We start from the raw sequence: 26,130 nt of genomic DNA on the forward strand, positions 1-26,130 counted from the left end.
TGGATGTGTAAGTAACTAAACTTGGTCAATGATATGTAAGAATAAGCAAGAGGGAGATATGAAGGATGAATATTACATCTTGAGTCTTTGGCAACTGAGTCAATTGTGTTACCTTTATTGACGTAAGTAACATTGACAGTAAAATACGTTTCACAGAACGTATGCTTCCTTTATGACATATTGAAAATATTTTAAGAAATTTGTGATTATAGGGAAGACAGGTGGTAATTATAGAAAATGATGTCAGAGAAACTTCATTTTTTTGAGATAGAGAAGATTTGGGTTTGTTTGAATACATGATGGGAATACAATGATGGGAAGAAATCAGCAGAGTACAAGAAGTTGAAGAGCAGAAGGAAAGGAATATGATTCAGACCAGAGGTAGAAAAATTAATTTCTTTCTTTTTTTTTTTTAACAGAGGCAAGAGATTTAGGAAGTTCCCTCCTGAACTTTTAATATTCTTTATAAAGTGGAAGCAAGATCATCTTGTGAGAGTGAGACGGCAAGGTAGAAGGAAAGATGGAAAGTTTGAGAGGAGAAATTGCAAAATATGATAGTGAAGGATAGAAATATAATGTACTAGGGAAGTATCATAAGACTGTAAGCCCATGTTGAGGTTCCAGTTGATCACAATGACCATGAATATTATAGTGGTATCAATTTTTGTTGTATTGTCATGTATTTTAATAATGCTCAGCAGCTGGGGACAGGAGTGGAGAAGACAGTCAGATGAGCTAATCTGGGGTTGGGACTTTATTGGGCAAATGAAACAAAAAGACGCTTCTTAAGGGCATTTAAACTATTAGTCAAAGGAATTTGAAGTTCTTGACTATCCATTCTTATCTAGATAGAGCTAAAATCAGGAATAGTTTAATAGGGAGAAAGGAAGGGAGTCAACGAACTGATGCCCTGAAATGTTTTAAGAAATAGGTTCACTGAGAATGATAAACCGGTGATATTTAAGGATTGAAGTTAATGATCAGGTAATAGGAAGTTGGAAATCTTCTTTCACAGGTGGTACATTTCCAAATGATCAGTAGTTCCATGATGTATCCCTGAGAAGAGGGGCTAGGGTGGATTGCCTACACAACAACTTTGACAAGTTACAAAGAAACTAGGATGTTAGATGAACTGTCTTCATACATCTCTATATGGTTCACATTTATGGTGCGGCTTGGGGTAGAGGGAGATTCTGAACCACGTATCAGCATTTTCAATACTGAGGGCAAGGGACCAGGAAGCAGGTAGAGGACAGAGACAAATGGAATAGAAAGTGGTATAGTCAGCAAGTAGAAACTGCAAAGAAACAACTGTTTTTATAATGAATGGAGACTTGATCATCTAAAAGTAGCTAGAAACATACTGATCCCATCTCATGTTTGTTGCGAGAGAGGAGGACAAGGGTGGAGAGAAGGAAGGAACATCTTTCTTTTGACAGTGCTGCAGAAGAAATGATGCCTCAAGGAGAAGTTATTTTGCAATTAAGGGAATGTTTACAGAAAAGGATTGTTTTCTTCATTATGGACCATAGTTATAAATGGCAGAGTGAAAAGGGAAGGAAAAAGGAAGAGTTGTGTCAGGAAAGAGTGCTGTATTTTTCCAGTGTTATAAAGTTAGTTCTTATTTCGTAATCTGAAAAGAGGTCATTGGTTTCTAAAGTGGCCAGATAAACTCAACCCAGAACTTTAGACTTTGAGAGGATTGAGCAAAATGATCTTGATTCTTTCAGACTTCAAAAATATTTAAGTTTGAATACGTGGAGTGGAGGTGTATAAAATGCCATTTTCTTTATAACCTCCTAAATGCGGATCTACACACATCATCAAATCAGAATCATGTGGGAAAGGACTAGGCAGAATTGGAATTTTCTCTTTGAACTTCCGAGTTCTGGGAGTGCTACTCTGCCATCCTCCCCCCCCCACCACCCTCCAGGCTTGCTTTACACTTTCATGGAATTGCCGCTAAAAAAAGACATTTAAGAGAGATTTTGATACCCGTATGGTGTACAGCAGTGTGAATGTACGTCAACTGGTAAGTTCGCCTTAGGATATAGCACTGTTTTAATTACTAAAGTAGAATGTGATATTTTGATCTCTGTTAGAACAATTTCCCCTATTATTCTCCTTTGAAAACATTGATAATCAAAAATGAAGTTTGTGTTGACATATTTGTCTTTATTCCTTCCATCATGTTTGTTTCCTATTTTAACTTTTTCCCCCCTTTTCATCTTTTTTCCAGATTTGTTATTTTCTTTTATTTATCTAGGCATTTGAAAGTTCTACAGGATATTTCTGTTCTTATAGTCACCATTATATTTTTACCAAGCTTTTTTAATCTATATTTTCTACCACTGTAAAGAATTATTAAAAGTCTGTGACCTCTTCCCTAAGTAAAATGAGACTCTACAAATTTTTGCTTCATCTTACCCGAATCCCCCTACCCCTAGTGTTTTATATAAGTGTACTCATTAAACTTTCGTTATATGTTCTATATATTTGTAGGTTCCTATATATTTTATATGAGCATAATCATGTCATGAAGATGATGAAAGATGAAAATCTGCTTTCACATTATTTCTTTGTATTGCTATACTGTAGGGGATGGATCCTAAAGTATAATGTTGAATAGAATTGGTGTTAGTGGTCATCCTTTCCTTACGCTAGATCTTAAAGGAATCTTTTCAACGTTTCATGATTAAAGTGTCTACAATTGGGAGTTTTGTAAATATTTTTTACCAGATTAAAAATTTTCTTTTTATTGCTAGTTTTGAAACATTAAAAAAATCATGATTGATTGGATATTTGATTTTATCCAATGCTATTTCTGATTTAATACAATAATAAAACGTATGGGTTTTCTACTTTAATCTGTTGGTGTGACAAATTGCATGCATTCTTTTCTAAAGTTAAAAGCAAAATTGCATTCCTGGGAGTTGTTAGATTTATTTTATTAATATTTAGTTTAAGATGTTTGCTTCTATGTTCATGAGTGAGATTAGGTCAACCTATGATTTTTCTTCTCCCTTTGTCTTGTGAAATTTTGTATCAAGGTTGCCTTTGCCTTATAAAGTGAATGGGAAATTGTTTTTTATTTTTTCTGTATTCTGGAATAGTTTGTGATTCACTGGAATTATATGTTCCTAAATTTTGGTAGAATTTGCCAATCAAATTGTCTGTGCCTGGAGTTTTCATTGTGTGAAGATTTTTAATTGCTGTTTCAAATTCCTTGATAAGGTAAAAATATTATTTCTTTTTTGTTCCTTTTAATAAATTATACAATTTTGGGAGTTTGTCCATTTCATTAATATTTTCAATATTACGGGCAAAAAGCTATTTCATGATACCCTCTTATCATCTATTTAAAGTCCGTAGCATCAATAATTGTGTCCCATTTTCTTAATATTATTTGTGCCTTCTCTCATTTTAAAATTAATCCTTCAAACCAAAGGTTTGTTAATTTAATTTTTCTTTTCAAAGAATCAAGTTTTCTCTTTGTATCCTCCCTGCTGTGTGTTTATTTTCTGTCACCAGTTTCTCCTCTTCTCTTTAGTATTTCCTTGTTTCTACTCTGCTTTGCTTTTGTTCTTATGTCTTTAGATGGATAATTGGTTCATCAATTTTCTTCCTTTCTTCTTTTCTAATATAAACATTATGAAAATGAATTTGCCTATATGTTCTGCTTTACCTGTATTCCACAAGTTTTTATATATTTCATCTTTGTTATTTTTCAGTTCTAGGTAGTTTCTAAATTCTTTCATCACTTTTTCCTTGATCTATATGTTCTTTAGAAATAAACTTCTTAATTTCCAAATATTTAAAGCTTTCCTAGTGATAATTTTTGGTATTGATTTCTAGATTAATTGCACTGTGAGAAAGTGTATGATGCTAATCATTTATAACTTTATGACTCATTTTATATCCCATGTGAAACATATTTAGGGTCACTTTCGGTCTTATTACATGGTCAATTATTGTTAACATCCTGCATGTGTTTGACAAGAATGTGTACATTGTATTCTTTGATTGTTGGGTGCAGTGGCTATAAGTTTTATTGTCCTTTATCTTTTTGATCTTCCTTGTTTTATTGTATCTCGATGCTGTTTTCTTTTTCAATTATTATGATTATCTTCCTCTGGAAGGTTCTAGATTTGCTATCTAGGATCGGCTAGATATTGCTGTAGCTTAACACACACACACAAACTGTTTATTTCTTGCTCATCTGACATGCCCAAAGCAGACCACTGGGGGAGGTTATCTCATTCATCTCTCAGTGGCCCAGATTGAAGAGGCTCCATTTTGACAAAAGCTGAGACAGGAAAAGGGAACGTGATGAATCAGGCACTGCCTGTTAAAGCTTTTCTTCAGAAGCACCTTAAAGCCCCTGCTGTTCACCTTTCACTGGTCACAGGAAAACACACAAACATACTTTACATAGGCTGGAAATGGCAATCCTGCTGTTTGCTTATAAGGAGGGGGTACAGGATATTAGTCAACACCGCTGCTGTAGTTTACTGTTGCTTACTGTTGTCATCCCTGCTGAATACCAGGTATTCTGTTCACTCTTCTTCTCATATGCAAGTCACTTATCCCTTCCTGACAGAGACACAAAAACCCAAGGCATGAGTCAAGTTCCAAGCGCTGGAGCTCTGGGTGATGCACCATGGTCTCTTCACCTCAGCTTCACATCGGGCCCGGATGGAGCTTCTCTTGATCCAATGATATGTGGGTTCAAAAGACAAATGATCTGTATCCTACTCATTCTTCATATGAGCGTGGACCAAGGACAGGATATAGCAGCAACTAATCTGATTCAGAAAGGGAAAAATGGGAATGCTTCTTCCTGTAGGTCAAGCAATTTTATTTGCCCACGTCCTGCTCAGAGATAGTTTGGAACCCAAATATAGTTTCAAGTCTTAAGTAGGTGCAGCAACTATGGAAAATAGTATGAAGATTCCTCGAAAAATTAAGCCTAGAACTACCATATGATCCAGCTATTCCACTTCTGAGTATTCAACCAAATAATATGAAAACACAAAATGGAAAACATTTATGCACTCTATGTTCATTGCAGCATTATTCACTACAGCTTAAACATGGAAACAATCTAAGTGTTCTTCAATGGGTGAATAGATAAAGAAGATGTGGTATATATATATGTAATAGAATACTACTCAGTCATAAAAAAGATGAATCCTTGCCATTTGCAATAACACAGACCTTGAGAGTATGATGCTAAGTAAAATAAGTCAGACGGAGAAAGACAAATACTATCATATGATTTCACTTATATGTGGAAGATAAAACAAAAACAACAACAAACAAACAAACACATGGGTACAGTGAACAGATTGGTGGTTACCAGGGGGAAGGTGGTGAAGGGAGTGAAAAAGGTAAAGGGGGACATTTTCATGGTGACAAACGGAAACTAGACTGTGTGTGGCAAACACGATGTACTGTATACATAAGTAGAATTATAATAACAAATATAATAATATATAATAAATATACATAATGTTATAAACCAGTGTTGCCTCAATTAAAAAAAAGTAATAGTCTCTTTTGGTCTAGGATGGTAGTTATTTTGACAATAAATTATTCTTAAAAACTTTATTGGCTTTTTATATATTTGATATAGTTGATTCTAGCCAGCTCCATGCATCAAAAAGAATACTCAGTTATTTCTAGACATGGTTATTAGATTCACCAGTTCTTTGTTCTCTTGCCCCCATGACTTCTCTTGCTCCAGCTCCACCTCTTTCTCCCTGTATTCAATTGTGGTCTCTTGGAGTCTGTTGGGCTTCAGTGAGAAGTCCACTTGTGGACTCTCTATTCCCTCATCTATTTTATCCTGTTGAGAATATTTACTGGCTACCAAACCTTTATATGGATCTTTACTCTGTAACACCATTACACATTTCTAAGAGGAATATCTTATGAAAGGCTTTACCCTCATCACCGAAGGAACAGATGAATCCTAATGTAGAAGGTAGCATAAAGCAAAATAATGGTCTAGATATTTTTCATCATCCAAGGTAGGCAAATGCAAAAGTTTAATTGAAAAATTATTAAATAATCAACAAATACTTAGCTATTTACTTAAAATTTCCTTTCCAGGGGCCGGCCAAATGGCACAGTGGTTAAGTTCACACATTCTGCTTTGGCAGCGTGGGGTTTGCCAGTTTGGATCCCTGGTTCGGACATGGCACCGCTTGGTAAGCCATGCTGTGGCAGGCATCCCACACACAAAGCAGAGGAAGATGGGCACGGATGTTAGCTCAGGGCCAGTCTTCCTCAGCAAAAAGAGGAAGATTGGTGGCAAATGTTAGCTCAAGGCTAATCTTCCTCAAAAAAAAAAATTCCTTTCCAATAAAATCTCATTTTTAAAAATGTCCATGTTTTACTATTTTTTAAAAAAATTTGGAATATTGAGAAATAATGTAGTTTGTCAATATCACAAAATTGTGAAGCACTTTTTATTTTAATGGAAGAAGTGCTATGAAATTAATTTCATTAAAATTCATGTGAGATGACTTTCATATGTTTTATTTTACAAATAGAGGTTTATTAATAAAACTTTAAAAAGTTTTATTTTCAGTGTCCCATCGTGTATGCTCTATCACTCTCCTAATTGGCACTGATATTTTGATTTACTTCAATCTTAATAGCCTTCCAAATAACTTAGCCCTCTGTGCAGAAAGCCAAATAATATTTCAAAGTTTTCCTCTTCTTGGTGATAGAAAATGAGAAAACACTTGACTTTAGTCAGGCACTTACAGTGTGGAATTAATTAGGAAAGTGTATGAATAACAGTAGGATAAGGATTTTGCTCCGCCCTTTAATGTCACATTTTTCTTTTTGGTGTTGTCTGGGCTATGGAAGTTGTAAAGAAATATACATGCAAACGATCACAAATGATGGGTTAAAAGCTTAAAGTGTGAGATGTCAAACTCCCTAAAAAAAAGCAGCTAGATTTCATACTATCCTGTAGAACTTTAGTCATCAGTAAATAAAAGAGATAAATAGTTATGTTTACCAGAAGGAAATGTTTTTACTAGATTTGAGGAATTTCAAGTAGGAAAACCAGTTCTGTGCAGCTAGGAGTTCATTTCTTGATCATCTCTGGGTTCACTGGAATACTTTTGGCTGTGCATTCTTATAAACATCAATTTCACATCTGGACAGGGAAGCCTGAGTTCCAGCAAGGAAAATGTTCCTCCCATTTGGCAGAAGTTTCTTTAGAAGACCTTAGGAAGATGAACATTAAAGAGATATTCGGAAGCTGTGATGTTTCGGCTGAGTTGAATCTGACCTTTTTATCCTCCTGTTTCTGAGGATGTGGATGAAAAACATATTAGTAGTCACTTGTTTGTGGAAGAAGAGATTATCCTGTCATTTCTCTGCATGTAGAAACAGTTTAGTGGAACATGACCCAGGTTCCAATCACAGCATCATAAACCCATTCCTATCTTTCCCACTTAAATGTTTAGTCTTTTTTTTTGAAACAGAGATCAACAAATATTAAAAAACAAAGCAGGATATTGAATGGAATTTTTTTCATATGTGTACACGTGTGCTTGTGTGTTTCTTGTATATCACAGCCTAGGATCCTTTCTCAGTTATATATTTCAAGTGATTTTGAGATTCATTCATAGAATCATTTTACTAAATATAAAGGCATTGACCTTCTATGATACCACATAATTAGTCTCCAGGTATTTTTATTTCCTGGGATGATTTATGCTCTATGTAGTCCAAACATTGCTGATAAAAATTGTATTTAAGTGAATAGCCCTGTATCGTTATTAGATGTCCAAAGACCACCATAGTTTTCCCATTTGTATACTATAATGATAGGCAGCAGACTATATGCAAACAAGTACTCTACTATCCTAAAATTGAAAATTAAAAATTCAGCTGCTGTCAGTTCAACAATTTAGTGCCATATTATTCACATTTCTGTAGCATCTGAGTCTATTCTAAGTATTCACTTCTTGGTTCTGCATCTCAGCTACATTGGTTTTTCTTTGCTCTCCTTAAGAAATAGAGCCATCAATGTTGAAGACTTCCCTGTTGTTTATTTTGAAGAAAAACAAGCTGATTAAATCTATTTCATTGACTTTAGGTTAATGGAAAGTGCTGGAAAAGGCCATGACCGACCATGTTGATTTATTTTTAAACTCCAGCAAGTGGTTGTTTTGTGTTCCAAAGAGATATCCACGAGGAAAATGAACTCATCCCACTCATTTGTAAAATTCTTGGGCTTGAGGTGAAACTATCTCAGATAAATTAATAGATCCTTTCCTGGGTGTTGTTCTTTATTTCCCTAAAGAAAAACATTGAACATTCCAGAATTGTTAGACAGAAATCTAAAAATGATGCCAGTGAATTCAAGGCCATTGGCTCATTCCCTCTACATATTTTAAAATTTGTTTTCTGTTTCATGACCATGGACTATACCTCAGATCAACTAGCCATCTCAGAAAGGTGACTTTTGCTTCAAAGTTCAGCTAGAAAAAAAAAGTTTAGATAGATAAACACATATTGATATATCACTATTTTTTTCAAGCATTTGAGAGTCCATTATATCAAGGATTGTGTATAGTGATGGGATGGGAGATCGGCAAACTTAGGCTTGATTTATTTGGTTCTGTGCACCAAAGACGTGAGGATATGCTTCAAAAAGTGCCTAATGAGTGGTAAAGGAGAAAACAATTTATTCGGGAATGATCTGCGGCAGTTATACAAATGTTCAGATAGTAGGAACAGAATGGAAAGAGTTTTGTGAAGAAGAAATAAGAGACAGAGTGGTTCAGAGAAGGAGTGAAGATAGGGTTGTGAAGGCAAGAAAGGAAATGATATGTTTAGGAAGATCCTGACCAGAAGAGTTTAATGCAGCACTGAGTGTGTGGAGGGAAGTCTTGCTTAGTAAGATCTGAGGATTTCATTGCCTCCCACATTGTGGAAGATCTAGAATACTGTTTATGCAAGCTGCCATTTTATTCTGATGAAATTTCAGAGACATTTAAGAGTGTTGAATGGGCAATGTGATACGTGAAATAGTATTTAGGAAATTTAGAAGAGTCTGCAAGGTGGATTACAAAGTGATCACACACAATGCACATCAAAACATGTTCCTCTGCCACCAAAAAGCCTTCATTACTTTCCATTTCCATTAGAATCAAGTCTGCACTCCTCACTATAACCCACAAGGCCTGCACAGCTGGTTCTCGCCTGTCTTCAAATTTGTGTCTTGCTCTGCCCATTAGTCACCACGCTCCAGCTCCACTGCCCTCTTTGCATCTCTAGCTAGGCCTTTGTCCTTGTTTTCCCACAGTCAGGAAAGTCCTTCTCCACCGCTGTGCTTGGCTAACTTTGTCCCATCATTCAGGGTTCATCTCAAATTGCATCCTGTTCAGAGAGACTTCCCATGACTACATTATCTAATTTTGTCTGCCCCACCACCAGGCACTCTGCATACCACCCTGTGTGCACTTGTGATGACCTAAGACTTTATATTTATTTACTTGTTTAACTGTTTTTAGCCCATCTCCTCTCCATGGATTGGGAGCTCCATAAGAAATGGGATTTGTGGCTGACTTTGTTGGTGCTTTATACCTAGCACCCAGGACGGGGCCTGGAACACATGTTCACTAAGTACTGGTTAAGTGAATGGATGAATTGGAATAGAATGAGATGTAATTCAAGGCTGAAAAGTTCTCCAAGTTGCGGACAAAGCAGTGCCTAAATTTAGACTTCCAGTGCTGGAAGTTCGCAGAGGCCACACTGATGGTGCCCACAGTACCGTAATAAACTATTTGATGATCTGCATATCTGTGACCAGCTTCATGGCAGGCAAACAAATACAAATTATGGCCTTATTGTTTACAGGCTCCTTGGAGAGAAAATGGGATGGATTCAGAAGGCAGTATCTTTTCTCATAGAAGTCATTGCCATGGAAACACATTTCTATGAACAATTGTATTTAGTTCAAACTGTAAAATAATTGCTCTAGCTGTAATTTGTAAATGGACAACTTGGCTTAAATATGTGCTTTCACTGATTCCCTAAATTAGTTGCAGTCTTTGATTATCTTCTAATAAGATCTCATTTTTATGTCTTAAATATTAATGATCCTAAACTGAGACTTCCTTCACTAAACATTTTGCAAAGAATTTGAAACGCCACTTATGGTTCTCCCAAAACACTAGCATTCCCACATAATCTAAATCAGAAAAAAAAAAAAAAAGCAAAATAAGCTTGCTAACACTGACTGAAATTACATAAACTGAAATCCCACACATTCCTTCAAACTCATTTTAATTTTAACTATATTGGGCCGTGAAGACCAATTGAAAAGCAGCTATAACTAATAAAGGTTTAGCTTTTCAATTTTTAAAGGATTATTCATAAACTTATTTTTAAATATTTGAGGATAGATAACAAACTGTCTTAACAAATATTCCCTACTCTTTATAACATGGGTAACTAAATGTTTACAAAATCAAGGTGTACTTTGGAATATAATGAAAGAATGTAAGTTCTAGAAAAAATTGTGTAAGATTTCAATAAGAAATTGGAATACAGCAAGAATATAACTGGAGTACAATAAGAATACAACTTTCATTGTATTATATTCTTTTGCAATGCTAACATATTCCAATATAGAGACACGTATCTCATCTTCTACTCTATCTGCAAATCCAGCTCAGCAGGCATGTTTTGTTACTGAGTAGCTGAGACTCAGATTGCCAGTGATAACTGATCTTACCAAACATTCCAGAAAAGAGTAGTACAATCTAGACTAGTGGTTTCAAAGTATATGATAAAATCCCTTAAAAACCCTCCAGGTAGGATGGAAACTGATCCAAAATCAAAAGTGAGATAATTTGACTTCTTGTGAGTTTCCCTGGCAGAAAAAAGAGAAGGAGAGTTGTTTATTTTGAGTCACTAACCTCTGGAAACTCACAAATACTGGTTTGTGGGCAGCTGAATGAACATAGAATGTTGTTGTTGCCCAAATGGCAACTTGAACAAGATGTGACACAGGTGAATCCCATCATCTTTTAGCTTCAACCATAGAAGGAAAGGCCACCCGCAAGCACAAGACAGACAGAAAGAGGGAAAGGGAAGAAAAATCCCGGAAAATCTTACCAAAAAAAGGCCACATCTGATACTCTGGCTTTGTCCCTCTCTCTCTCAATACCTGCCAAGAGTGTTCAGCTCAACCTGCAGGGTCTTTCTCATGCTGTAAGCCTAAATGCAAGGATTGAGGGTCCAAAGTGCAGAATCAAATGGCAGACCTCTGGAGCTGTTGTCTATGGAAATACATGGGAGCAGTTGTGGGCAATCATTTTAGTTTTTGATGTAATTCAAATAAAAACTAGGCAAAGCACTGATTTGATGCGTGTTAGTAATTTGTAATATGTCTAAGTCAGGATCAGCACGATACAAGGCAAGACGGTGCTCTCCAGCGAGGCTCTCCCATGGATGAAAGTATGCCAGATAATGATCAGTCATCCTATGAGGAGCTATTGCCTTGGCTCTGACCGTGCAGAGGACAGCATCAGTCAGCGCATCCCATGTGTGTTCCCTGGCGTCCGAGTAAATCAGGGAAGTAACGGGAGTGAGAACCCAGAGAGGCTGGAGATTCTGGCCCACAGTGAAGTTTTTGGCCGGTTGGATTTTGTCTTATCTCCTTTGACTGTCAAAGGAGGGGAAAGGCCCAGGCCTCTCAGTAGGATATTTCAACCAGCTTTTAAATGACTTTGCAAAGGAGGCATTGATCTGCGTAAAGCAGAAGGAGGAGATACCATCAAGCATTCGACAATGTTTCCCCCTTTTCCCTCCCATAGGAGACACAACCTTCCTCATGATTCATTGTTTTAGTTACTGCCACCTGAAGTGTTGGCACATTTAGCATGGCACATTGCCCTCAAAATATTAGTTGGCCTGAAATTAAAAAAAAAAATTCTGCATGAGAACTCAAGTAATTCTGTAAGGGACACCCCGGGAGAGACTTCAGATCGGTCAATGCAGTTCTGGGCATCCTTCAATACTCTTATGGCAAAATACATATAATTCAGAATTTCATCTTGAAATTTCCTCTCTAATAGCATGTTGAATATTTGAGTGAATCCAAAGAAGGAGGGAAAGAAGGAAAACATTATTACGTTATATATAACATTTGCACTGTATGCGATTCCTAGCCCAATTTTGTCACAAATTTCCATAAGTTCAGATAAGAGATACTGAAAATATCAGGATGTCACTAAATGCTTCACCAGCTTCTCAGTCCCACCCAACATTGTAGCTCTGTGTTAGGAAGTAATACCTGGCCAGATCATTAGCTCAATACCAAGTACAGTGAGATTGAAAGCATAGCATGGAGACGGAGGATGTGTGCTCATAGATCCGAACGAATCAGTTCTCTTGAACTGATGTACAAATTTGTGCCGACTGTGCCCTGCACAAGGGCACCAGGCTGAACTGGGGAGCAGGGGCTAACCCAGCCTGGCCTGTGTGGGGCTGCGTTCTTTACAGGAGGAGATGCTTTGTTCTAATACATTCAGCACATTTTGGCCGGTGGTGGTCCTGATTTAGGTTGTGTTGTCAGAATCATTTTTAAGAACCAGTGTTCTTGAAAGTTTAATGAAAAAAATAAAGGTCTCACTTCAAGTTGGCCATAGGGATGATCCAAATTCATCAGTTAATTATAATGATTATGAAGATGTCATTTTAGGTTATAAAAACAACCTCTTTCAAATGATCCAGAAATGACAATTTATCGCCCTACCTGAAGAACCAAACATTCTTGACTTAAATACTCTTAGTTCTTACATTAATCGTCTGTCATGTATTTATAAGTTTACTTTGTGGTCTCCCAATTTCTACTGTCCACCCAAGTCAGTGAGTAGAAAATGTCATGTGTCTTTTTATTCTTATAATGGATGAAAACTCATGTTTTCATGTTGGAAATAGCTCAACAATGAATACTTTGAATTTATTATCATTGGAAGTGCTTCATTCACAGTTTGAATGTGTAACTCATTTGTGTATAACCCATTTATGAAATAGAGAAAACTAAGAAAAAGGCTAGCTTGAAGTTGTAGAATTTTGGGAAGTAGTTTTTTTTTTTTTGACATACAGAGACTCTAAATAAATAAAAGAAGGGTATAGCCATTCTATGACTTAGTAGTTTTAAATGTTCATGCTTTTATTCTTTATATTTATTTCAGAATTACTGAACATCGTTGTGCACTTATAACAATACTTTTGTTGTGACATCATGCAAGATAAAAAATATAAGCTGTGACTGATCATTAAAGAAATGTTTAACAAATCTTTAAATATGGCTTTCAGTTTGGACTTGTAAACTCAGTTTTACATATATAAAATTCTTATATATATAAACCATAATTCCTTTAAACAGTTGTTGAAATTAATTTTGGAGTAGGAAAGTTGTGGATATTTCAAAAGTTACTGATTATCAAAGCAATTATAAAACTATTTTCCAATATGTTAAGTAACTTCCAATTTTCCTAAATTTCAAACAGCATCTATCATGTAGAAGAAAAAGTCTAAAAAAGATGGATAGATTAAAAAAATAAGTGAAAGATATTTTTGTATTAAAAAAGAAATCATGTCATAAAGTTTAACAGCCAGATAAAGCCTTGGCAAGGTTGACTCTAGAATGGCACTGTAGGGAAATTGAACTGACACCACAAATATGTTTGCAGAGTATTGTTTTGCTCCAATGTTATGTAAATTCTGCAAATCTAAAACAGAAAGTTTATGTAACAGATGCCAAGTCAATCTCTGTATGTGCATCATTCCTTGTTACTCGGGAAGTTGTGTGCTTTCTGCTCAGTGATGCTGAAAACCATTCCAAGGACACAAAGCCAAATATGCAGGAGCCCCATTGCATGGGACAATTTGCAAACCATCAGTTATTTCTGTCATATGGCATGAAATTTGTTTAAAGAGCTAGTAGCAGGCACGGAGTGTGACTTGTAGAGTACACTCAAACATTTTAACCCAAGACTACAGTTCTCATCAATGACTTGGAGGTAAGCAGCTTTTTAATGCGCTCAAATTGATATGATTGGTGAAATAAGCACTACTTAGATAGCAAATTCCATAGGAAGTCTTTGATATGGAGATAGCAGGGTGATTTAGCACAATAAACAAGCCGGTGATGTTTCCAGTCTGTGTGCTAGAGACCTTTCAGCACAGACTAAAACATCTTTTCAGCCTAAAACGTACTTGAAGAACTAATTTGCCAACCAATAAATAAAGTAGCAAGTTAGGGATGTTCTTTTAAATTTAATATGTAGCCCTTCCTTCATGAGCATTGATGTAGTCTTTAAATTTCATTTAGGAACATCATTTTTAGCTTAGAGTAGTAAAGTGGATTTCAGATTGTGGCCATCTTAATAACCAATATGCACAAACACTGAGTCAGAAATCACTCAGACGATCACCTGAAGATTTAGGTAGACTTTTTTGAAGGAGTGGTTTTTCTGTTTCCTCCCCAGAAAGATGCAAAATTAGGTTATCCAATAATCCTTTTGGCAATCTAAGCAGCTTCCTGCTGATTTGCCCGTCACTATATAGGTATTGAACATGAAGTTTATGCAAGTAAATTTATTGATTATGCTTCAGGCTGCCTTGGTAGCAGTGTATTTATTTTGCCATCAGCTGTTTTTTTAAGAAGACAGGAAGAACTTTGTTTTGGTGAACCACAGAATGTTGGGTTTAACCTGTGAGGTTTTCATTTCTATTAATACAGTAAATTTGACTACCTATTGTTGTAAAGTGAATATAGTCATCTTTGGGGGGAATCGGAGAGAGAACAGACTAGACATAGACTAGATGGATCAAATTTTAAAAATTTTGAAGCAAAGGAGAAAATATTTCTGCAAAATAAAAAATAGATGGCCAACATATACAAATTTTAGATCTTTCATGCTTAAGCCACTATTAATTACACTCTGTAAGGTATTATATTTATATCTTTCTTGTTTCTATTCACATTTTGTATATGATGACCAAGTAATTAACATATTTACCAATTAGGATGTTGGAATAACCCCAAACTATTTTCTGAGGGAAATATTGACCTTTTCTGCAGGTACTCACATTGTTAAATTCTGTAGGGAATTAAAAAATAATCTGTTCAGATACGAGTCAATTTGTCTTAATTTAAAAAAAATGAACTCATGTCCTTTCAAATCTTACCACCCTTCAAGGTCAGCATCAAGGACAATAGGTCTATCCTTAATTAAAACCATAAAAAAATTGTATTGCAAGCGCTTGCTAGAAAATATAACCCGAAATTTGCTGCTGTCTAAATCTTAACAAATTTTGAGTATTGCTTGAAGGATATATAAAATATCTTACAGAGTATTTCAAAAGCATTAAATTTTATCTTTGGGTAAAACTAATTCACCAGAGAACCAACTAGACTACACTACTTTGACAACTCATGCAATCGTTTTTTACTGGAGAATTTCACATTGGCATCATGCCATACTTAACGATTGTATTTTATTGTGGAGCTGTTTCTGAGGGTATTGACTACTATGTAACATAACTTTGGCTTTGTGAGGTTCTATGAGAGAAATTTCTCTTAAGATAAAGTATTATAAGTACCTACTTTCTTCTAAGGAAAAAAAATCCTAAGAAAAAGTGCTCAACCTTATATATGATATTCTTATTCTTTCTATGAAGCACTTGGAATCTTAGAGGCAAATTTGAATCCTGTCTCGACATATGTATAAATTAATTTTACCTCTTAAATGATCAAATTTTCTATTCTAATTTTACTTGTTACATGATTACCTCTATTTGTTTTCCCCTATAACATGTATTTTTGTAAACCACTTTGAATTGGACTTCCATTTTTCTTCTGGGTTACTAGGAACTCTTCAAGGGTATTGTATATTAGTGAGTGATATGTTCAAGTTAGAATTTTAGAAAAATTATTATCATGACAACAAGAGAAATAAGTTGAGGATAAGGGCACTGGAGAAAAGAAGACATGATTGAAAAGGATAGCAAAATCTGGTGAATTACAAAAGGAATTCAGAAAGTAAGTGGCAGTAGAGATAGAGAGGACAAGACGGAAGTCAGAAATGTTCACAAGACAAAAGTCAAATGGTTTGATCACCAGTTGGATGTGTTTATTTGGGATAAACAAAATGAAGGAGGTGAACTCGTTTCTGCCTTGGAAAATCTGCTGGATGGTAGATTAGGGAATAGAAAGACGAGTAGATGTGGGAGAAACATTTTGAGTTTGGGATGCTCTGGAATATGTTGGTAAATATATTCATTCGGAAGCTGGATATACGGAATGGGAACTTAGGGGAGAGGCATCTTGAAGATATAGAGATATAAATATAAATACAGAAATACCACCTTATGACTAAGAATAGAAGTTATGATAGTAGATGAGATCGTCCAGGGAGAAGAAGTAGAATGAGAAGTAGTAGCGGACCATGCTTTGGTGGAAATTGATATTTACGGGATTGGCAGACAAAGCAAACTTTAAAAAGTCAATTGAAAAAAAGAAGGACCAAAGAAGGAAAGAAAGTCTAGACAAAATAAAGTTTCAAGAAGTAAAGGGTTTTAGAAAATCTCACCTAGTAACGAAAGTTCAAGTAGGAGGAAAGAAGGATGAAGTCTATGTGATAACGAGAAGGTCGTGGATGACCCGGACTGCCATGGTTTCATGGACTGGTGAAGACTGATTACATGAATCTGAAGACGAACTAGGTATTCAGTTCATTTATTTATAGAACCACTGTAAGACAATTACAAAACTGAACAGATATCAACACAAAAAAGAAAACTTCTGACTAGCAAAATATGAAAATAGATGCAAAACTCACCCAACAAGATGTTATTGGATACATTTCAGAAATTAAGAAATTACACTATGACTTATTTAAGATCCTTTAAAAGTATAATCTTAGGGTTCCTATTAATCAAATACTGTATACAGTAGGTCAAAGGAGAAAAATCACAAGCACTTCAATGAGTTTCAAGAAGACATTAGAAAAATTCACCATTTTTCTCTCATAAAAATTCTGAATAAATTGGAATGAACTTAGATTGTAAGGAAAATTTCTTAACACAAAAAGAATAATTCAGTCCAAAAGCCCAATAGTTCAACATCGTATTTAACAGACAAAATAATGTTTCTGATTTTATAATATGAAATCATTGAAATAAAGCAATAAACATTAACATAAAGAAAGGCAAATATAATTCTGCTTCCTGGAGACACTACTGATTTGTCAAATAAAGAAGATTTAATGTTTACTTTCCATGGGGGCTTCATTTGGTTGCCATCTGATCTTGGGATAAACAGCTATGTTCATATTTTCCTGGCTAAATCTTGAAGACTTAATATCACTCATCTATTATCATTCCCGTGTCATGATTCCTTTTTCCAAAGAACTTATTTCAATCAATCAACATGTAAATATTAACTATCTTGGGGAAACTCTTGTACCGTAATTTTCTCTTAAATTATTCAAAATTTTAAGGTCTTATTTTGCCATCTATTTTGTAATATCTTTTCATGGAAGGAATATGTATGTATATGTGTGGGTGAGTGGAGATATTACATAATTTTAATTTCAGAAATAAAGTTGGCACATAGACTACCCCTTTAGTACTCTATTAATTTCCTTGATCTTAGTTCAATAAGAAATTTACCTAAAATTCCCTTTTTGTCTTCAGGTACTAATGCAGTGCACTAAAAATCTACGTAGAGATAATTTTTTCAAATTTTTCTCCTGCTTCCTTACACATATAAGGCTTTTCTGACCTCCAAAAGTAAAGATATGAGCACATAGTACATAATAAATGAATCTATGGAGTTAGGATAGCTTTTACTCATTTTCCTACTTAGGGCCAATATGTAATTTGTAGAATAGATGACGGAATCAATCAGACCTTTATGAATAGAAAACTAATTTTTTTAAAGTTTGTTTACTGATTTAGAAAGTAAAATATATCTATGTTGTGGTGAGAGGGAGTCATTCTGGAAACTTGGACAGGGATGTTGCCAGCGTTACCACTATGTAATCTGATCGGCATTGGTTTACAATTCTGTCATAGTCAATTTAAAGACTTTTGCCCTTTGTATACTACACATTTTTGCTGACTTTAATACAGCAGAATGTGCGAAAGATATAAGAAATGTATGTTTGGGGTCCCCAAGTCCAGGAGTGTTTTGACAAATGCAAATACTTTAATTAGTTAAGATTTTCGCTCACTTTCTCAGTGTTAACATTTTTCTATTTGTAAGCTGTCCTAAAGACCCACAACATGAGGATTTTTGCAAATATGCTGAGGTAGGATGTCAAGTAATTCTGCTGCTAGGATGGCGGTGGAGCCATTGCTGAGCTGCAGTAGTAAACCAATTGTGAGCCTCGTGGTCACAGATGTGTGGGTTCTGGTGTCAGATTCCATTAGCTGCAAAGGGTGTGAGCTTGAGAAAGTTCATTAAAGGCTCTATGTCTCAATTTCTTCATCCATGAAATGGGATGATAGTATCTATGTTTTAGATTTGTTGTGAAGATTAAATGAGATATATATATATATATATAAATTGATATATATATATATGAGTGGTATTTATCAATCAATTGATATATATAAGATTAATTTACATATAAATGTTTACATAGCTTTGGAGTCTTATAATAAGCACTAATAAATGATCTACTTTAAATGTTGTTGATTCAGTCTAAGTTCAGATCTTTGATAGTGATGGAAATGAATGGGTGAGTACAAGGTTGGGTGATCTAAAAGGATAACCAATCCTTTGCTAATTTCCCCAGGCGTTGCTTCTTTGGTGCCTACGGTTGTCCCACGGTAGATTTCTCGCAAAGGGCTTCTGATACAGTGCTCTTCCTTCAGCTTGGAGTGCTTAAAACTGTTTTACTACATATTGATAGATGCGTGACTGCTTGGCTGCATATAAAATATTAGCAACGTATTCTTTCCTTGAGTTTCTTTAAATGTTTGTCTTCTGTTTTATTGCTTTGTAAGCTACTCCTAAAATAATACCATCTTGGCTTTCTGTCCCTTCCAAATGACTTCGTTGAGACCTTAAAGCCTAAAGGATTTTTATTTTGACTACATATTTTAAAATCCAATCATTTTATTAAGATCAGTCTTGGAATTAACCCTTCCACGGAAATTTTTTCCAAGTGCATATTATGCCCTTTTAGCATGCATAGTCTGGCCTTTATTTTCTAGAAATCATCTTGGATTCTAGGTATAAAAGTATTCCCTCATTCTGAAAGTTCCCTTGGGCCCCTTTGCAGGAAATTTCTCCTCCTATTCCCAGACATAGGAAACTATTGTCACTACATTTCTGCCTTTTCTAGAATTTAGTGTAAATGGAATTATAAAGCATTTGGTATTTTGTATTTGACTTATTTCATTTAATATAAATGTTTTTGAGATTCATTGATTATAGATAATAAAAGAATGAAATAAAATGGACAAGATAATTTCAAGTAATGTTAAAGGTTATAAAGAAAATAAAACAAGTTGAAAATTAGAGAATATCTCTCTTACTATAGGGAAGATTTGAAACAGTTAGGAAACTATTGAAATTGAAATTGCCAAGGCAGAACTGATGGTGATTTGGACTGGGATGGTAGTGTATTTTGAAGGTAGAGTGGACAGTACTTTCTGATGTAAATATATTTCTTCTAACTGTGAGGCAGGTCTTACGCTTACTTTCATAATGCATCCTAAGGTATGTACTTTTCCTACCAGGTACCTGCAGAACATCAACAGCATGAAAATGCCAATTACTTAGTAGTTCTCACTTTATTGACAAAAAGTTGGAGGTTATTAAAGGAAAAATTGACCAAAAAAATTAGTCTTCATCACTTGAGTGAATTTTCCATTATGCATGCTACTTTGTTATAACAGCTCTGTGTTAGAAGTATAAGGTGCATACATTGGCTGTCTGAGCCTTATTCCAGTTCCAACAGGCTAGTTTCAAGACAACTCAAGAAAGTAACTATCTGAAGTTTTTTCAGTTTCTACAGTGGGTGTGGTCTCTCACAGACCAAGAATCATAAGATGCAAAAATATGTCCTTCAGAGTTGTGGGTGACGCTAACATCTCCTTTATCTTTCTGGAATATTCATGACAGTATAGAATTGTCTTAGATAATTTGATGATGGGTGCTGCTAAAACAAAACAAATAACAACAACACAAACAAAAGTAACCAAAAATTATTCCTTTTAAGCTATCTCCATTGTAATGAGATGTAAGTTCTGCATTCATTAGCATGATAGCCTTAAAAAGTTAGGCTTAAAATTTACTCTAATAGAGGGAACCTTCCTCAACTTGATAAAGAACAGCTACAAAAAACTTACAGATAATGTTATACTTAATGATGAGAAACTGGATGCTTTCCCACTAAGATTAGGAACAAGGTAAGGAGGTCCCCTCTCACCATTCTCTTCAACATTGTACTAGCCAATGAAATAAGACAAGAAAGGAAATAAAAGACAGCTTAGGAAGGAAGAAAATATCTTTGTTCACAGATGACATGACTGTCTACACAGGAAAATCCCAAACAATTAACAACAACAAAAGCCATAAAACTAATAAGTGATTATAGCAAGGTTGCAGGATACAGGTTTAATATACAAAAGTCAGTTGCTTTTCCATATAACAGCAATGAACAGTTGGAGTTCAAAATTAAAAACACAATATCATTATATTGGCACCAAAAGAATGAAATACTTAGGCATAAATCTGACAAAATATGTACAAGATTTATATAAGGAAAACTGTAAAAGTCTCATGAAATCAAAGACTATCTAAATAAATGGAGAGATATTTCATGTTCATAGACAGAAAGACTCAATATTTCCAGGATGTCAGCTTTCTCAACTTGATGTATAGATTCAACACAATCCCTATCGAAATCTCAGCAAGTTATTTTGTGGATTTCAACAAACTAATTCTAGCTTGTATGAAAGAGCAAAAGAATGACGATAGCCAACAACAATACTGAAGAGAAAAGAACAAAGTCAGAAGAACGAAAGTACCTGACTTCTAGACATACTACAAAGTGCAATAATTAAGACAGTGTGCTATTAAGGAAATAGATTAGATCAGAGCAATAGATTTTGTATTTCTTTTGACACTATATTTTCTGATATATATTTTACTATTACCTCAAAATAACTAAAGTTGTTGTTATTCTTACAATTAAAAAAGTTAGTCTTCAAAGAATCACCACATAGAATTGGGGTTCCATGTGAAAATGAAGGGCTAATGTGATTTTTTTAATGAAGAAAGAAAAACAAAATCAAAATCTTCCAAGTTTAAAATGCAGAGAGTTAAGAAAAGTTCTCATCATAACCACAATGTTGCATTCTTTAACAAGTTGAGTCTATAAAATTAGACTTTATAGTGCATTAAGAAACAATGTCAACTATGCATTAAAAGAAATTGCTGAACTTGAGTCCTTCACTGTAGTTTATCAAGTATCATTTTTTTCACCTAACTATCTATTCACTGGTCTACGATCAATGAATAAAAAATTATTTTAATAATCTGTTTGCACTCTATCCCAGCGCACTCTCTACCAGAGCATTTTGAACAGTGTTTAGCTTTCACCAATTATATAAAGTATCATCTATTTTCTATTTCATCTGGTAGACAAGCAATATAAATAATAGAGGGTTCAATCAGGCGTAAATATATTAAAGAATAATAGTTCTTTCAGGTTTGAAGTCTAGGTTCAAATTTTCCTTTGCTTATTAACCTACAAAAACTTAGACACTGAATTTCAGAAAACACTTAATTATATAAAGTAATAATAATAGTACAAACTAATTAGGCACATCTCAAACCTTTGGTTTTCGTACCTCCTTACACTCCTAAAAATTATTGGGAATCCCAAAAAGTTTCTTTTTAATTGGTTTTATGGTATTTACCATATGAGAATTTAAAGGAGAGAATATTAAAAATTAGTCATAAATTTATTTAAAAATAGTGATAGATTCATTTCTTATTTATATAAATAACTACATTTTCCCAAACAAAACTATTTAAAGAGAAGAGAGGCACTGTTGCACATTTTGCAAGTCTCTTTGTTTGGCTAAATAGAAGAGAGCCGGATTCTTATATCTGCTTCTACATTCAACCTATCACAAACTCACACCTCTAATAGCCATGAAAAACTCGCTGCACACTCATGTGAGAAGTGCGAAAAAGGCAAACAATGTCCTTGTATATTTATGAATTTATTTTTGACTTCTCAGACCCCTGAAAAATGGACAGACGGTATTCTCGGAGCAAACCATGTGAATCGCTGAAGTAATCTTTATCGAATACTTCCAGCGTGTTAGATAGATGTGCTTACCGTGAATGACCTCATTTAAACGTGAAGATGGAAAAAGTGTCTGAGAAAGAGAAAGAGATCTTTGCAAGAGCTAAATTCAAAGGATATGCCCGATAATCCACTCTGGTCACTGCCTCATTTCCTTCTTCTTATTCAGGTACAAACTTTATGAAAAAGTTTTCTCTATGTACTATTTTTACCTCCTCAGTTCCTACTCACCTTGGAACGCATTGCGTATGAATTCTATCTTCCACCACCACAAAATTAACACTAAATTTTATGCTAAGTGTAATACTTCCAAGCTTCCCAGGCAAAGTTACACTGATAATTTTTCTGGGTTATTCATTTAAAAAAATATGCACCTATGTTATTTAAGCAAATACTTTAAAACTCTGCCATAATGCAAATAAGTGGGGCCATGATTTCCATAGTGTAAAATATGGGGCCAAGGCATGAGGTTAAATGAAATACTTTCAGTTAGTTTGAACTATGACCAAAAACAAAAATAATGATAGTAACCCTCAAGTGTAGGTGTAAAAAAGAAGTAATATGAAAATTGGAAATGAAAAAACACTGAGGGCTTCAATGGTTATAGTAATCCATTATGTTTTATCCCACCACGATGTCACATCCCATCTCGCCCTTGATTGTTTTCTTATACTTGCAGTCTTTGCCTGATTACACTCTTACCCAAAAGGTTTATAATGAGTTGAGAGGAATAATAAGAATTTTTCATAAAGAATAGTAATTTCTGAGAGAACCTAATGAGGACATTTGGGAAACTGAATCTGCGACTTGAGACAAAGAGGAGAGTATCATCATACGTGTATGAGCAGCATGCACACGTAAAGATGCTTTCTTGGAGGTCGTATAGTTTGCGCACAAGAATGTTGGGACATAATCCAGATCTTTGACTCCTACCCCAATAAATTATCTATCTGCTAATGTCTATTTCTACTTTTTGCAACATTCCCTTTCCTATTATGGTCATTGTTGGGTATTTCTATCTCTCTCTGTCTCTGTCTCTCGATGTATGATGCATGACTCTGGGAAACTTATAGGAAAGAAACCTTACTTATTGGAAAATGATGTTCCAACCTTTCTCAGATTTACAGGGCATGGAACAAATCAGGAAAAAGGTCATTTTCTTATCACATAAATATAGTCCTAGTGTTCCACACATTCTGAATACAGCTTGAATTAAAAGCAAGTTTGGCAGGCTTCCAAAGTTTGAGAATGTCGTTTGTTTGGTAAGTTGCCATACGTTTATTTTCCTACTCAATAAATAAAAATCTAAGATAACATTGTCATTTTAATGCAACAATGACAGCATAAAAATAGAGGAATCAAGAAAGAAATATCTTTGTGGCATGATTTTAGGAGGTCTAATAGGAAAGATATTTTGAATCTTCTGGTCAAATGAATTTTTTTTTTTACAAATGAGAAAACTGAGGAAAAATAAAATGCGTAAGTCAAAGAGCAATAATGGATACAAACGTGACTTTTTATGACTATGGATATATGACTGTATGATAACGCATTTAGATTCCATGCAAATATTCTGTGAAATAATTCTGTCCACCTACTGTTTATTATACCTTTGACAAGTAACAAGCACCAGTATCTATTTAAAGAGAAACTCACCTTTTAATTTCATAACCAATTATATGATACATTGTTATTTATAATTAACAAGGGTATTTTTGAATTCACTTTTAGAGCACCCCCTTGTATACCTCAGTTCTAAGAATTCATGACGTCAAATTTCATTGTGTGTAGATAATGATTCAGTTAGTACTGACTGTTAGTGTTTACTCTGGAAATTAATTATTTGGCAAGATAGAAAATTGTGAGGTCAGTTAGACACCACTGGAAGTTTTTATACAAACAAAGTTTATAGGACATTGGAGGCAGCAGTGATGTCTTCAATAAATATTTAGTATCTTGGCCCCTGAGATTAGTCATAACATGAGCACATTTCTACATGAGCGATTGAAGTTCTTGACTCACAGAATTTAGCCAAAACGATGTACTACTTGACTAGCATTGGTTCTGCTTCACTAGTCTTGGTTGACCTAATGTACAGCATGTTATAATGTTCAATTCAGATCTTAACTATCCAAATGATGAAATAGGTATTTGCCTAATTTACACCTGCCCTTTGTTACCACGTGCCAAAACAAAATCCAAATAATTTCAGATAAAGAATAACCCAAATTTTCTTTATCCAGAGCACCTATTGTTGGTGCATGAATTCTTTTGAAAAATTTAGGTGACTTGTGTTACTCAATTTTCTACCTTTCTTTAGTTATAGGATTTGGCTGAATGAAAATTTAATATAGAGACGTATGAAATAGTATATATTGTGGTAAAGTGCATACTCAGTATTTTATTTTAATGCTACTTCCTTATTTTCTTCTGCAAGGATATGATTGTTGTCCCTGACTCAAAAATAAAAAGCATATTGGCACGTTTTTGTATTAAAAATAATTGTGACTGGTCTACAATCCTCTGTAACGTACAGGGAATAGATCATACCTAGTCATAACATTATACTGATGTGAAATGCATAGAGAATTTCAAAGCAGTAAAAGAAGCCAAATAATCTATTTACTGAAGATAGTAGTTTGATTCATTCTTTTTTTATTGGCCAAAGGTTTGAAAATAATAGCAATGTTGAATTCTGACTTTGTATTACTTTTCATTCTCTCCTCTAGGAATTACTTACAAAATACTGATATTAATAGTAATGTAATATATATTCATGATTCAAAGATTGAAAAATGCATTTCTGGATACTCTGGTATGTATTTATATTGTTACCAGAATAAAGAGTACATTTTTTGTTCTATTACAAAATACCAAGTAACCCATAACTCCCAGGTTTTGTTCACTATGCTGCTTTGTTAATGATGATATAAAGCTGTGTTTTCACTCTGGCTGGGTGAAGTTCCACGGTATATTAATCTATTCATAAATAACAGTACCCCTCTCACTTTATCCTAACTTATAGCTATAAAATCATGCCTACTGCACTCATTGCATCCATGCCCAAATGTGTAGATGGGTCATAATTGAATTACCTATATCAAGCACGTCTGACAAATTAGGCATCATTGTCCACTTAAAAAAAGTAGCAGAACCAATGACAGGCCTGCAAAGACAAGGTGCATAGGGCGACAGGCTGCTGACTTCCTTTATGTTAAAATCTTTTTCTCTTATGTTTTCTTCTTTTACATCTTCTTTATATTTTACACCGTTCTTTTACATCTTCTTCAACACCAGGATTCTGTGATCCCATTAATTCTCTGAAAACATGTTAAGAAACCAGACTTTATACCTAGAGCCAAACTTCTCAGTCTGTTTATCAAAAACCTATATGATTAGAATAGGAGAGACATTTTATGCCAGAGGGCGATTGAATGATCAAATGTAAATATTCAAAATAATAAATGTGGCATAGTCATCCTTGCCTTTCATTTGGGTTTTGTGACCAGTCTGGTGGGTTCACACTACAATAGTATAGGCACTGGAAAAGCACAGTTTAATTTTCTATTCTTAAGAGAAAATATTTTTGTTGGTGGTCCAGAAGTATCACTTCATGAATTAATTGAGGTAGCTGCTTTTTCTTTAAGTATCCAGGTTGTTTAATATACACATTGGAATGGATAACTATTTGCTTGACCTGTTGAATGATCATGTAATGATAGCCATGTGTGTTTGTTTTCTGTACACC

The 26,130-nt window shown here is 34.6% G+C and overlaps 1 long non-coding RNA gene across 1 annotated transcript; it reads left to right on the forward strand.

The window, feature by feature from the left end:
* The first annotated feature begins 1,753 nt into the window (after nucleotides 1–1,753).
* On the forward strand, nucleotides 1,754–26,130 carry LOC139042305 (uncharacterized). The gene is made up of 4 exons (XR_011498874.1): nucleotides 1,754–2,032; nucleotides 22,315–22,551; nucleotides 23,502–23,644; nucleotides 25,112–26,130. It is a non-coding gene; the product is annotated as an uncharacterized lncRNA (long non-coding RNA).

The sequence above is a fragment of the Equus asinus genome, chromosome 27 (assembly GCF_041296235.1).
Source record: "Equus asinus isolate D_3611 breed Donkey chromosome 27, EquAss-T2T_v2, whole genome shotgun sequence".
NCBI classification, from domain to species: Eukaryota; Metazoa; Chordata; class Mammalia; order Perissodactyla; family Equidae; genus Equus; species Equus asinus.